The 15,722-nt window shown below is 39.3% G+C and overlaps 1 protein-coding gene across 1 annotated transcript in view; it reads right to left on the bottom strand.

Annotated features, from left to right (window-relative positions):
* The window catches only part of TRHDE (thyrotropin releasing hormone degrading enzyme), a 465,860-nt gene that overhangs the window by 389,557 nt on the left and 60,581 nt on the right, over positions 1-15,722 (bottom strand). The gene's annotated exons all lie outside the window — the stretch shown is intronic.

Here is a 15,722-nt window from a genome sequence, read left to right as displayed (position 1 = left end):
TGAACCTGGGCTGCGTGCCCTGTACACACCCCTAGTGAGAAAATTGAGGACCAAATGCTGTAAGTGAGAAACAAGTGACAAAAAGAAGTCTTAGCAGAACAAATTCCCGAAACAACCTTCTGAAAGTCAAAGCCAGTTCTTTTATATTTCCAGTCTGATACGTAATCAAATAGCTTAGGTGTTAATGTTATGTTACATCTTTTATTTCTCTTTTAAAATTAATCCCATAAAAGAGGACAACTGCTAAGAGCTAGTTTCATCTGGGATTTAAGGAGCCTCAAACAACAACAACAAAGGGAAAAAAAAATGTTCAACTCCATAAGCAGAAAAAATAAAAAAATAAAATGATATAGAAAATCTCTTAATTGTGGTCCAGAGCACTTTCCTCTATTGACAATAACACCACGAATACTGTGTTGAATTATGAAAAGAAATCTCTATGGTCAGTTTGGTGATTCAATGTTTTCTACTAAATGGTCCGTTAAAATGTAATGATTACCCAAATATGAAAAGTATTAGACCATTATGAACCTAGCCTAAGTATTTTCATCAGGAAGAAGACTTAATGATGTGAGAAAGAACATTCATTCATTCATTGGTTTGTTCACTCATTTTCCCACCCAATACTCATTAATTTAGGAAACCTACATCAGACTCTCATGACTGCCCAACTCTCAGTACTCACCTCATGCTGCATTTTCTCTGTATTAGTCCTAATATTAATTAAGGGGATGGCAACCCACTCCAGCTTCTTGCCCAGAAAATCCCATGGATGGAAGAGCCTGGTAGGCTACAATCCATGGGGTCGCAAAGAGTCGAACACAACTGAGCAACTTCACCTTCACCTTCAAGGAAAGGATGGGGAACCCCAGGTGGTGCTAGTGGTAAAGAACCTGCCTGCCTGCCAATCCAGGAGACAAGAGATGCAGGTTCAATCCATGGGTTGGGAAGATCCCCTGGAGAAGGAAATGGTAACCCACTCCAGTATTCTTGCCTGGAAAATCCCACAGACAAAGGAGCCTGGCAGGTTACAGTCCAAAAGGTCACAAAGAGTTGGACACAACTGAAGCAACTTAGCACACATGCTTGCAAGGAAAGGATTCCCCACTCAGACTTTATTCTCACTAATTAGAGTCCCTGCTCCATGTCTCCAGCCTCTGTGCCTTTCTCATTGGACAGGTCAGCTCGTCATTTTCTGAAATAATCCTCAGCTTGTTTAAAAAAAAAAAAATGAGTAAGATAGAAGTCCTCACAAAGAATACTCTACCAAATCAAAACCTATTAATAATTGAGCTTTTTTTTCTCTAGTATGTAAATGTATGCTCAAAGGAACAAAACTTACAGAGTCATAAAATCAAAGTACTTTATAGCTTATCAGGATAGATACAGAGCTAGAGATACATATAATCTAACTCAGGAATTTCCAAATATGGGCCCCTTCTTCATCATTAAGGTCAAAGTGAGAAAAGTAAGGGCAATGTGCAAAATTTTCACAAAGCTTAACTTGTTCAATGTTAAAAAAAAAAGTATCTGCTATTCTGAGAATGCAGTTCCCACTTTTTGGGTTAAAATACACTTTTTGATGGGATGGTGCCAGTAATGATGGTGGCTTGCTGGAATAACGGCTCCTTGCCCTTACTCTGCAGATTAAAAGTTAAGAAATTACTATTGGTCCACAATATTTGTTTCTTTATTTTTCTGATGTGTGAATTCAAACTTAAATTTTATTTAATACAAACATTATGTATTAAATACATAAGTAAAGCCTGGTGAGATAAAGAAACCAGAACACAGTGATATAAAGTGCCAGGGTGGACACAGGATTAGTGTCTTGACAAGTCAGTGACCTTTGTTTTTGAACTTTATCAGTTCAGTCTGTTCAGTTGCTCAGTCATGTCCGACTCTTTGCGACCCCATGAATCACAGCACGCCAGGCCTCCCTGTCCATCACCAACTCCCAGAGTTCACTCAAACTCATGTCCATCGAGCTGGTGATGCCATCCAGCCATCTCATTCTCTGTCGTCCCCGTCTCCTCCCACCCCCAATCCCTCCCAGCATCAGACTCTTTTCCAGTGAGTCAACTCATCGCATGAGGTGGCCAAAGTATTGGAGTTTCAGCTTTAGCATCAGTCCTTCCAATGAACACCCAGCATTGATCTCCTTGAGAATGGACTGGTTGGATCTCCTTGCAGTACAAGGGACTCCCAAGAGTCTTCTCCAGCACCACAGTTCAAAAGCATCAATTCTTCGGCGATCAGCTTTCTTCACAGTCCAACTCTCACATCCATACATGACCACAGGAAAAACCATAGCCTTGACTAGACGGATCTTTGTTGGCAAAGCAATGTCTCTGCTTTTTAATATGCTATCTAGGTTGGTCATAACTTGGTCTAGGTTTGAACTTTATAGGTGTCCCTTAAAAATAATAATAACAAAAACACTATCTCCCTCATAACATAGAATGGCTGGTGATTAAGAAGAAAGCAGAAACCCCTCCAAATGTTCTAGCTGTTCTAATTGTCTCAGTCAGATCAGTCCTTCAGTCGTATAGGACTCTTTGTGACCCCATGGACTGTAGCACTCCAGGCTTCCCTGTCCACTATTTCCCAGAATTTGCTCAAACTCATGTCCATTGAGGTAGTGATGACATCCAACCATCTCATCCTCTGTCGTCCCCTTCTCCTCCTGCCTTCAATCTTTCCCAGCATCAGGGTCTTATCAAATGAGTCAGTTCTTTGCATCAGGGGGCCAAAGTATTGGAGCTTCAGCTTCAGCATCAGTCCTTCCAATGAATATTCAGGACTGATTTCCTTTGGGATGGACTGGTTGGATCTCCTTGTAGTCCAAGGGACTTTCAAGAGTCTTCTCCAACACCACAGTTCAAAAGCATCAATTCTTCGGTGCTCAGCTTTCTTTATAGTCCAGCTCTCACATCCATACATGACTACTGGAGAAACCATAGCTGTGACTAGACGGACCTTTGTCAGCAAAGTAATGCTGCCTTTTAATATGCTGTCTAGGTTAGTCATAGCTTTTCTTCCAAGGAGCAAGCATCTTTTAATTTCATGGCTGCAGTCACCATCTGCAGTGATTTTGGAGCCCAAATAAATACTGTCACTGTTTCCATTGTTTCCCCATCTATTTGCCATGAAACAATGGACTGGATGCCAGGATCTTAGTTTTTTGAATATTGAGTTTTAAGTCAGATTTTTCACTCTCCTCTTTTACTTTCATCAAGAGGCTCTTTGATTGTCTGTGTTTGTTAATAATGTCAGCTACTTGGAGAACTGGATTGAGAATTGTTTTAAGTGGTCTACAAGAATAAAACTCCCTCTCACAAACAAATTAGCAAGTTACTTGACTGAATACACTACATCAAATGCTTGATTTATATTTCCATAAACCAAGAATCAAATTTTGTGTAGAAGCAAAGTGAGTTGCACAATAGGTAGTTATCCAGATAATTGAAGCAAAAAGTCCCAAATCTACTATTTAAAAAAGAATTGGCTGCTCATACTGTCAATTTCACTAAATAATTCCTCATTTTACAGTAATTAAACTCATCTTTACAAGAAAAAGGTTTCACTGTGGTGCTTCACATAGAGACTTGGTTTCATAATCATTGGTTAAAATCTTTTGAAAGGCTGAAAACAACAGAGATCTACAGGTACAGGAAATGATAAAATACAAGTAGAATACCTTTGATAAAAGGACATATTGTATTTTTTTCCCTAGCTTTTTGTTGCTAGGGGGAAAATCCCTTATTTTGTTGTTTTTCATTATTTGTTATATTTGCATAGCTTCCTTGTTCCTAAAGCATCAAATTCTGATTACAAGAACAACAAGATCACCATTATAGTTTTCCTTTACAAAATGCTGTATGGTAAACAAAAATGTTCATCTGTTTTACTAGGTTTTCTCTCTCTGGGTTTTGCCTTTTGGGGATTTAAAGAAACATGTAAAAATATGTACATAAGTCTCTGAAGATGAAATCTAAATCTCTTTAGTTTTCAGTTCCTTAAAGTACATGAAAAATTGCTAATAGGAGAATGGTGTCTATATGAAAATAAAACTGTGGAGTGTGCAGGTTTAAATTGAAGAAGATAGTATTTAATTCAGAATTACGCCTTTTTAAAAATACAATGTTATATCTACATAACCAATAACAAGGGTTTTTCCAGATTAAAAATACGGAGCAAATGGCTATGGGCAATATTCTATGCCAAAAGAATTCTGTTGAGTTTTGTTTTGTTTTTCTCTTTTAATTCATTTTTCATTTTATTTCAAACAGTTTGCTGCTTTCTTGTGCTGTCCCTGAGAGGAATAGTTTAGCTCAGGAGCTCCCACCTTTATAAGCTCAGTTTATTACGTATTTACCATTATTATTTCCCATGTCTTCTAAAATGTCAACTCAAACCCAAGGTAAGGAAGGATGTTGGTGATAGAAAAATGAAAAAATATCACTTAAATAGCATGACCCATTAAGGAGTTTTATAAAATAATACTGAAGATCATGTAAGAAAGAGGCCTCCTTCAAATACAAAAATCTCAGAGATGTAAATGAAGGTCTGCAGTGACTCACAGGGGAAAAAGTGTACTCTTTCAGGAGGAAGTTATCCTCCATATAAAACTGTTGTCTATGCACTTCTACCCATGATAACAGGAAACAGATACCATTTGCTCAAAAAAAAAGTATATCCTCCCCATCACCAGCACCCCTACTTTATTCATGAGGCCTTTTCTACACCCATGGAGGCAGAACATAAAATCAAGAACTATCACATCAAGGAGATGCAGGTTCTAGTCCTGGCTTTCACTTTTACATACATTTGTTGTTGCTTTTCAGTTGAGACTATTCGTGACCCCATGGAGTGCAGCACGCCAGGCTTCACTGTCCTTCACTATCTCGCAGAGTTTGCTCAAACTCAGGTCCATTGAGTCGGTGATGCCATCCAACCATCTCATCCTCTGTCATCCCCTTCTCCTCCTGCCTTCTATCTTTCCCAGCATCAGGGTCTTTTCCAATGAGTCAGGTCTTCACATCAGGTGGCCAAAGTACTGGAGCTTCATCTTAAGCATCAGTCCTTCCAATGAATATTCAGGGTTGATTTCCTTTAGGGTTAACTGGTTTGATCTCCCTGCAGTCCAATGAACTCTCAAGATTGTCTTCTGCAGCACAGTTCAAAAGCATCAGTTCTTTGACCCTCCACCTTCTTATTTACATACATAGCTGTTTTTTAACATGCAGATTTTACCATTTTAATGGCAGAAAGTGAAGAGGAACTAAAGGGCCTCTTAATGAGAGTGAAAGAAGAGAATGAAAAGGCCAACTTAAAATTCAATATTAAAAAAAACCAATATCATGGCATCCTGTCCTATCACTTCATGACAAATAGAAGGGGAAAAAGTGGAAACAGTGACAGATTTCCTCTTCTTGGGCTCTAAAATCACTGCGGATGGTGACTGCTGTCATGAAATTAGAAGACAGTTGCTTCCTGGCAGGAAAGCTATGACAAACCTGGACAGTGTATTCAAAAGCAAATACATCACTCTGTCAACAAAGGCCCCTCTAGTAAAGGCTCTGGTTTTTCCAGTAGTCATGTATGGATGTGAGGCCTGCAACATAAAGAAGGATGAGCACTGAAGAACTGATGCTTTCAAACAGTGATGCTGGAGAAGATTCTTGAGAGTCCCTTGGACAGCAAGGAGATCAAACCAGTCAATCTTAAAGGAAATCAACCGTGAATACTCATTAGAAGGAGTGATGCTGAAAATCCAATACTATTTGAAAAGACCCCAGTGCGGGGAAAGATTCAGGGGAGAAAGAAGGGGGCAACGGAGGATGAGACGGTTGGATGGCATCATCTATTCAGTGGACAGGAACTTGGGCAAACTCTGCGAGATGGTGAGGGACAGGGAAGCCTGGCATGCTTCAGTCTGTGGGGTTGCAAAGAGTCAGACGGGACTTGATGACTGAACAAAAACAACTGTTGTTTAACCCCTCTGAGCCTCAGATGTCTCTCAGTTTCTTGTTGATTTTAAACTGATGTTAACAAATAGAAAGTGTCCAGTAGGGATTCATCAAACACAAATCATCTTGATTGCTCCAGGTTCACTACTCACTTTTGTTAGACAGTTTGGTTCCAAGGAAGAGAGGTTACTGTAAGGATAAATATGCACAGGAACTGCTGATAAAACTGGTAGCAGGAAGGGCAAGAGTTGCAGTATATGTTGATCTTAGAAAGCACAAAACTATGTGGCAGAGCTGAACTTCGGGATTTTCAGTGAATGTTCTTCCATCACTGTGACTCGGTGATTCTGCATCTACTTCTCTGTCTGTCCTCTTAATGAACCAGATTCCTTCTCACATCCATCTTCTCTCTCTTCTCCTCCTCCTACCCCCACCCTCTCCCCTCCCTATTTCTATTCAGATGCCTACCTACCCTTATCCTTTCTCGATCTCTCTCTTCTCTTTATGCCTTCATCTTCTGAGAGATCCACCAAGACCAGCCCAGCTTCTTTCTACATCAGGACGTTCAGCCTCACCTCCCACAGCTGCTTCCTTTAATTACCATTACTTGGTTCAAATTTACTAAGAGGAAATCTGATTGGCCCAGTTCATCTTTTTGCACCAACACATACCCACTGAATTGGCACCCTTTGGGTAAGGTGTCCTCATATAATTCAATCATCTGTGGAATCAGGGTGAGAAGGGAGAGCCAAAAGCACCCGGAACAAATGTTTGCAAAAGAACAGCCCTTTGAAGGGTATGATGTTGTAAGCGGAGCTGTGAGAAGGACAAATCCCAAGAACAGAAGCAAGCAGAACACCATCCTTTTCTAGAAACTCCTGCAGCATTAGTTACCAAGGGCTCCAGATCTTATTTTGTTAGCACACATTCTGAGGGACAGCACAAAGTGGGGACGAGGGTAACTGAAATCAGTTTATTGTCGTTGTTTAGTCACTAAGTCACTTCCCACTCCATGCAACCCCATGGACTGTACCCCACCAGGCTCCTCTGTCCATGGGATTTATCAGGCAAGAATACTGGGATGGGTTGCCATTTCTTCCTCCAGGGGAATCTTCCCAACCCAGAGATCAAACCCAGGTCTCTGCACTGCAGTCAGATTATTTACCACTGAACCACCAGGGAAGCCAAACAATCTATTGGGTTACCCCGAATTGATTGTGACCTTCTTAATTATAGGTACTGTACTTTATAGAGACACATCTTTGTAATCTTTCTCTTTCCTCTATCCTGAAGATCATGGTTAATCATCTAAGTGATAAATTAATATTTTCATAGACATATATTTTCAAAATTGAAAGAACTTTGGAAACCTTTGGAAACCTCTTCTCATTTTTTCAGAGATGAGAAAGTAGAGTCCAAGATAGGGAAACTAGTTCGTCTAAGATTACTCAACTAATCAGTAGCAAGGATAAAACAAGAACCCAGGCAGGCTAAGGTCCTACTCACAGTTCATACACTCCCTGTATCTATTGCTGATATGATACGTACATATGGATATCTCAAATACTAAAATGTCATTTACAATTTATGGAGCTATTGCTGAATTTTTCAGATACTTCTTTCAACACTAAAGTAGGAACTAGAAGTCTTTATATGTAGTGAACAAACAGTCAACAATTTGTGTTTTCATACACAGTCATTCTCATTATTCATAGTAGCTATGTTCTGGAAAGTTCCTGCAAACACTGAATTAATGGATACTAAAAATCCCATGGACGGAGAAGCCTGGTAGGCTGCAGTCCATGGGGTCGCGAAGAGTCGGACACGACTGAGCGACTTCACTTTCACTTTTCACTTTCATACATTGGAGCAGGATATGGCAACCCACTCCACTGTTCTTGCCTGGAGAATCCCAGGGACAGGGGAGCCTGGTGGGCTTCCGTCCATGGGGTCGCACAGAGTTGGACACAACTGAAGCGACTTAGCAGCAGCAGCAGCAACCCATTGCTCCTAGGGAAAAATAGGATAAGGTTCCTGAAAGTCTTTGGACACCTTTTCATCAAACAATCAATATATGGCCTTGTTTTAGGTCCATTTCTGCATAAAGACAAGTTTTATTACCCATTTTTCATTAACATTAAACTCACAGTCAACAGCACTGTAACTCAAGCTCAAACAAAGCTTGCCTAACGTGCATGTTTTCTCCTTAAGGCACATTACAGCTTTCCTGTGCTAAAGAATGCTACTAGACATCACTTCAGCACTTTGTTACGGGGCCCTTTAAACAGTAAAATCTCCAACAAAAAGCACAGAAATTCAGGGGAAAAAAATAACTGGCACTAAATAGATCATGAGGAGAACACTTGTCTACAAGAGCGGAGACAAGTGGGCAAAGCGTCATCTCGTTTGACCTCGGCTGGGGATACTTATGCCAGACTACTCACATTCTTCACCATTCTGCACTTGCCTGAGAACAGTGATCAAAGTGCCATGACTATTGATTCTGAGATTTCAAACAAATTTTAGTGCATATACAAATTTACTAATATAGAATTTGTGAACAACAAGGGCTGACTATTCATATTTATATAATCTAAGTGATTAAATCACATTCCATTTTCTTCTTGATATTTTGTGATCTCCTTGCCACACAGACTAATATAATAAAATGAGTAGTCAACAGTGCCTTTGATGTTAGTGGAACACAGACTTCAGAACTACCAAATTTTGATAATATTATGTTACCTACAAGTTTGCAGAGAATACCAACACTAAGCCAAACCATACATTATTTACTTATAATTGATAAACACTGCTGTTTTTGTACTTTATAACTATTAACCTTGGTTTTAACATATACCTCTATTAAGCATTCACAGTAAAGAGTGACTTTTTGATTTTAATGAATATTCACTAAAGAAAAGGCTTTAAACACTTGGTAAAATAGATGCACATTTACTTTCTACAAATAACAACTCACAAATATATTCTTCCTTGGGGTCCAGGTATCCACAAACACAAAGTGACCTATAAAAACTTTCCAGAGCAGCAATCATGACCGGTTGCCCAAAGGATGACTATCATGTTCAGTTTCCCCTAAACAGTGTTAACCCCCTCAGTGGGTTGAAATTTGAATTAATTTTTGAATTTTATAAACTAGGAGAATTTGCACAAAATCTAATTTTCTGAATTCTCCTGGAAAAAACAATCATTGGCGAACACTATTTCCCATTCTTGCCTGGAAGCCACTGGCCAGCATTGAACGTAGCTGCCTCCAGGGCAGGGCGCTCCTGCTCAGGTTCTAGAACTTCTGAGTACCCCTCACGTTATGGCTACATGTCAGCTGCATTTTCCTTTTTTAAAATTAAGAGGTAGGTTAAGTATTTCTCTTACTAATCTATCCAAATTGAGACCAAAATAAATAAATAAATGAGGATCACAGTTTTCCTTCTCTCTTACCTTGATCATTCATATCAGCATGGGAGTTGGTGATTCCTGTTCCCAAGTTCAGGTAAAGCTTTAGACTAAGCTCTAGACCTTCAGACCAAGAAGTTAAAACATCCTCCACATGCAATCAAACCCTGGATGATAATCTTACCTCTAGCCTTTTATGGTTCACAGAGGCTCATGCATTACCTAATGTAATCTTTGCAATAAAGGTAAGGTGGGTAGAGCAGTAATTTCATCCTCACTCTCCCAAGAAATCCAAAACCCACAGAGATTAAACAGCCTGTCCAAAGCCATACAGCAAGAAACAGACTAAGGAAGGTGAAATCCAATCTTCTAGTTTCAAGTTCAGAGCTTTTCCTACTATAGTCTGCATATGGGCAAAAGGGCTGATCCATATTTTATCACACGTTACTTTTTAAATATATTCCTGTCATCAAGGTGAAACTCCAAAGTGATAGAAATTAAGGTGCTGCTTTTATATTGCACATAGAAATGTCAGCTTCACCAGAATAAGAATAGTTTTGTCCACATCACTCCATTAATGCTGCTAAAAAATATATGATGCTGTGTGTGCATGCTCCAGTGCACACAGATGCTCCTCATTCCAAACAAGAACTGAAGCAAGTTTCTGTTGCAACAAGACTAGAACAAGTGAGAAGACTGTATTTAAAGAAAACTAAAAGTAGGAGAAAGAAAATAAAGCTAGAGGTATGAGTAATACATGAGTACATGCCATAATAATCAGATGCTTCATTCAAGGGTGCATATTTCACTCCAAGCTTCCCAGTGATCACCGCACAGAGGGAAACATCATCTGCTACCCAATTCACCATATCAAGGAAAAAAGATATGTTATTGATGTCGGAGAGATATTTCCCCCCCAAGAGTCCTCACAAACTCTCTTTGATGCAATATAAATACCCTGATTCTCCATAATATTAAAACAGTGAATAAAACAATAAACCATGGTTCCCTTAGCTATTTCATATATTCCCCAAAGCAAGCAGAATGTCAAATCACATTCAGTAAAAGCAATTCTACTAAATATAAAATAGTCTAGTTGCTTAGTAAATCTGATGGCCAGATTAATAAAACAGATAGATAGATAATCTAAGAAAGTGTCTATGAGCAGCATACCTTTCAGACATTCCATACATACTGCTTTTCGCATTCAAGCTTTTGATTAAGTATTGTGCAGAAAAGAGTTCAAGGTTAAAAGTCTCTGACAAGATCTTGGCACTGAAAATTTCATGTTGTTGATTAAAGACAAATCCATAACTTTTAACGATGAACAAGGTGGGTACAGGCTTGACACTGCATACGAAACACTTGAAGTCCTTTCCCACCATCCTAAGGAGGGGAGCCAAGGGAGGCGCCGAGGGCAAGGGCAGTGACTTCTCTTTTCTCACCTAGACGGCCGGCCTCTCCACGCGAGGTCAGCAGTGACACAGGCCACGGCACTGGACCCCGCCTCTGAGCCTCAGTCCTGGGTCATCAGCAGCCTGCTGAACATTTCCATCTGCCCGTAATGTCTGTCCTTCAGTGGCTTTTCTATTCCTGTATTTCCCTTCTGCAGCGACGATCTCACTTCCCACCCATTCTTCCAAACCAGACCCACAGGGAGACTGTTTCCCCTCCTTTCCGTCACCCTACCATGGGTGACCCAGTCTTCCAGTGTCAGCTCTCACCCACTGTGCCCTCTCTCCATGCCTGCTCCCACTGCCCTGGTTCAAAGGGAAAACTGCCTCTCACTGAGGTTCCTGAATTGCGCTCCGAGTCATTTCCCTGTCTCTCTTTCTCCGCACCTGTCTTCTTTCGTTCTGATGGAGTCATCTTTCCAAAATAATAATAATATTATTAATAGCATAATTTATTGGAACTTTACCACGTGCCAAGCACTGTTCTAAATACTTTACATATATTATCTCATACATCTTTTTTAACTTCAGCTTTATTGAGGAATAATTGATAGATAAAATCGTAAGCTATTTAAAGCGTATATCGTGGTAATTTGCTATACATATACATCATAAAGGGTCTTCCCTTGTAGCTCAGTCGGTAAAGAAATCTGCCCGCAATGCAGGAGATGCAGGTTCGATTCCTGGGTCAGGAAGATTCCTAGGAGAAGGAAATGGCAACCCACTCTAGTATTCTTGCCTGCAGAGTCCCATAGACAGAGGAGCCTGGTGAGCTACAGTCTATGGGGTCTCAAGAGTCAGACATGACTTAGCAACTAAGCCACCACCACCATACATCGTAAAAGGATCTTCCTCATCTAGTTAATTAACACATTCATCTCACATATTTCTCCCTTTTTGTGTGACAGCATTTAAGTTTTACTCTCTTAGCAAATGTTATTTACATAATACAGCACTTTTAACTCTAGTCAGCATTTTTTACATGAGATCCTCAGACCTTATTGGCAACCTTTTTCTTTTTTTTTATTCCACATATAAGTGGTATTGCACAGTATTTGATTTCTCTGGCTTATTTCACTCAGCATAATGCCTTCAAGGTCCACCTATGTTGCCTCAAATGGTAGAATTTCCTTCCTTCCCATGGCTGAATTATATTTAATTGGATATATATACCACATTTGAAAAAATTATAGTTGACTTACAATGTTGTGTTAGCTTCTGGTGCAGCAAAGTGATTCATATATATACTCTGAATTCATATATGGATATATGAATCCCTTTGCTGCCCCATAAACACATATATATATATATATTGTTTTCCATTCTGGTTTATTACAGGACATTGAATATAGTTGTCCACGCCGTACAGTAGGGCCCTTTTGTTTATCAATTCTACAAACAAGAGTCTGCATCTGCTAGTCCCAAACTCCCAGTCCAGCCCTCTCCCGGCGTCCCCACAGACTTGACGCTGTCAAGATGCCCTGTGTCTGTGAGTCTGCTTCTGTGTCATAGATAAATTCATTTGTGTTATAGTTGAGAGTCCACATATAAGTGATATCACATGGTATCTGTCTTTCTCTTCGAAACTTAGCTTCTCTTAGTATGATAATCGCTAGTTCCACCCATGGAGCTGCAAACATATCACATCTTCTTTATCCATTCATCTGCTGATGGACGTTTAGGTTGTTCCCATACTTGGCTACTGTGAATATTGTTTCAAAGAACATGGCAGTGCAGGTATATTTTCCATCTTATTGTTATTTCTTTTGTATCTATACCTAGAAGTGGGATTGCTGGATGTAACAGTTGTATTTTTAAGATTTGAGGACCTTCCGTACTGTTTTCTGTAGCAGCTGCACCAATTTACACGCCCACCAAGAGTACACAAGGGGCCCTTCCTCCATATCCTCACCAACATTTGTTATTTGTGGTCTTTTGGACGATAGTGTTCTGACAGTAGAGGTGGTATCTCATTGTAAGCTGGATTTGCGTCTTCCTGCTGATCAGCAATGTTGAACATTTTTCTTGTGTGTCTGCTGCTTATCTGTCTGTATTATTCAAAAAATGTCTAGTCTCTCTGCTGATTTTTTAACCAGAATGTTTCAATTTGCTATTTTGTTGTGTGAGTTCCTTGTGTATTCTGCATATTAACCCCTTCAGAAAAATGGTTTGCAAATGTTTCCTCCCATTCCATAGGTTGCCTTTCATTTTGCTGATGATTTCCTTTCCTGCATGGAAGTTTTTTAGTTTGATGTGATTCCATTTATTTTTGCTTTTGCCTCTTTGCTTCTGGTGTAAAATCTAAACAATCATCTTCATGACCAATGTTAAGGTATTTACTGCTTACATTTTCTTCTAGGAATGTTATGGCTCGTGGTTTTACACTCAATTCTTTCAGTTCAGTTGATCAATCGTATTTGATTCTTTACGACCCCATGGACTGCAGCACACCAGGCCTCCCTGTCCATCACCAACTCCCAGAGCTTGCTCAAATTCATGTCCATCGAGCTGGTGATGACATTCAACCATCTCATCCTCTGTCATTCCTTTCTCCTCCTGCCTTCAATCTTTCCCAGCATCAGGGTCTTTTCCATTGAGACAGTTCTTCACATATGGTGGCCAAAGTATTGGAGTTTCAGCTTCAGCATCAGTTCTTCCAATGAACATCCAGGACTGATCTCCTTTAGGATGGACTGGTTGAATCTCCTTGCAGTCCAAGGGACTCTCAAGAGTCATCTCCAACACCACAGTTCAAAAGCATCATTTCTTTCTTTATAGTCCAACTCTCACATCCACACATGACTACTGGAAAAACCATAGTTTTGACTAGACAGACCTTTGTCTGCAGGTAATGTCTCTGCTTTTTAATATGCAGTCTACGTTGGTCATAGCTTTTCTTTCAAGGAGCAAGCATCTTTTAATTTCATGGCTGCAGTCACCATCTGCAGTGATTTTGGAGCCCAAGAAAATATAGTCTCTCACTGTTTCCATTGTTTCCCCATCTATTTCCCATGAAGTGATGGGACCAGATGCCATGATCTTAGTTTATGAATGTTGAGTTTTAAGCCATCTTTTTCACTCTCCTCTTTCACTTTCATCAAGAGGCTCTTTAGTTCCTCTTCACTTTCTGCCATAAGGGTGGTGTCATCTGCGTATCTGAGGTTCTTGATATTTCTCCTGGAAATCTTGACTCCAGTTTGTGCTTCATCCAGCCTGCATTTCACATGATGTATTCTGCATGTAAGTTAAATAAGGAGGGTGGCAATATATACAGCCTTATTGCACTCCTTTCCCGATTTGGAACTAGTCTGTCGTTCCATGTCCGGTTCTAACTGTTGCTTCTTGACCTGCATACAGATTTCTCAGGAGGCAGGTCAGATGGTCTGGTATTCCCATCTCTTGAAGAATTTTCCACAGTTTGTTGTAATCTACACAGTCAAAGGCTTTGGAATAATCAATAAAGCAGAAGATCTTTTTCTGGAATTCTCTTGCTTTTTCTGGTTCCTCTCCTTCTCCTAAATCCAGCTTGAACATCTGGAAGTTTTTGGTTCACGTACTATTGAAGCCTAACTTGGAGAATTTTGAGCATCACTTTGCTAGCATGTGAGATGAGTACAATTGTGTGGTAGTTTGAACATTCTTTGGCATTGCCCTTCTTTGGGACTGGAATGAAAACTGACCTTTTCCAGTCCTGTGGCCACTGCTGAGTTTTCCAAATTTGGTGGCATATTGAGTGCAGAACTTTAACAGCATCATTTTTTAGGATTTGAAATAGCTCAACTTTAATCCAATTTGAAATAGCTCACGTCTTTAACCCATTCTAAACTGACTTTTGTTTATAGTGTAAAATAGTAATTCAATTTTTTTTTTTTTTTTTTTGCATGGGGCTGTCCAGTTTACCCAGCATCATTTATTGAAAAACTGTACTTTCCCCATTGTATACTCTTTGCTCCTCTGGCAAACATTAATTGACCATACATGTATATGTTTATTTCTGGGCTTTCTTTTCTTTTTCCATTGATCTTTTTTTTTTTTCCATTGATCTTTATGTCTGTTTTTAGGTTAATACTTTAGTGTCTTGATTGCCATAGCATTATAATATAGTTTATAATCATGGAGTGTGATGCCTCAAGCTTTGTTCATTTTTCTCAGGATTACTTTGGTCACTCATGGTCTTTTGCAGTTTCATACAAATTTTATGATTACTTGTTCTATCCCTATAAGAAATGCCATTGGAGTTTTGATAGAGATTGCACTGAATTTGTTCATTGCTTTGGGTAATATGGACATTTTAACAATATTAATTCTTTCAGCTATGACTAGGCAATATCTTTCTAATTGTTTGCATCTTCTCAAATTTCTTTCATCAGTGTCTTAGAGTTTTCAGTGAATAGACTTTCATCATTTAGTTTTATCTAGTTTAACATAGTTTTATACCATTGTGTTTGGAAAAGATGCTTGATATAATCTCCATCATTTTAAATATATTAAGACCTGTTTTGTGATTTAACATATGTTCTATCCTAGAAAATCTTCCATGTGCACTGGCACAGAAGGTGTATCCTGCTGCAGTTGGATGAAATGTTTTGGAAATGTCTGTTCAGTTCTTCTGGTCTAATGGGTAATTTAAATCCAATGTTTCCTTATTGATTTTCTGTCTGGATGATCCATTGTCAAAAGTGGGGTACTGGGTACTGAAATCTCCTGCTATTACTGCACTGCTGTCTACTTCTTTCAAGTCCATCAATATTTACTGTATATATTAGTTTGCCTATCGTGAGTGCATATCCCACACTATTCTTCATAATTCTGCAATCATCCCATTTTCAGATGAAGAAATTGAGTCACAAAGAAAATAAATATCTTTTCAAAATTCACTCAG

Source organism: Moschus berezovskii, chromosome 6 (assembly GCF_049115385.1).
Source record: "Moschus berezovskii isolate FMDL1 chromosome 6, NW_MosBer_1.0, whole genome shotgun sequence".
In the NCBI taxonomy this organism is placed as follows: domain Eukaryota; kingdom Metazoa; phylum Chordata; class Mammalia; order Artiodactyla; family Moschidae; genus Moschus; species Moschus berezovskii.
This window is presented reverse-complemented; position numbering and strand designations above follow the sequence as displayed.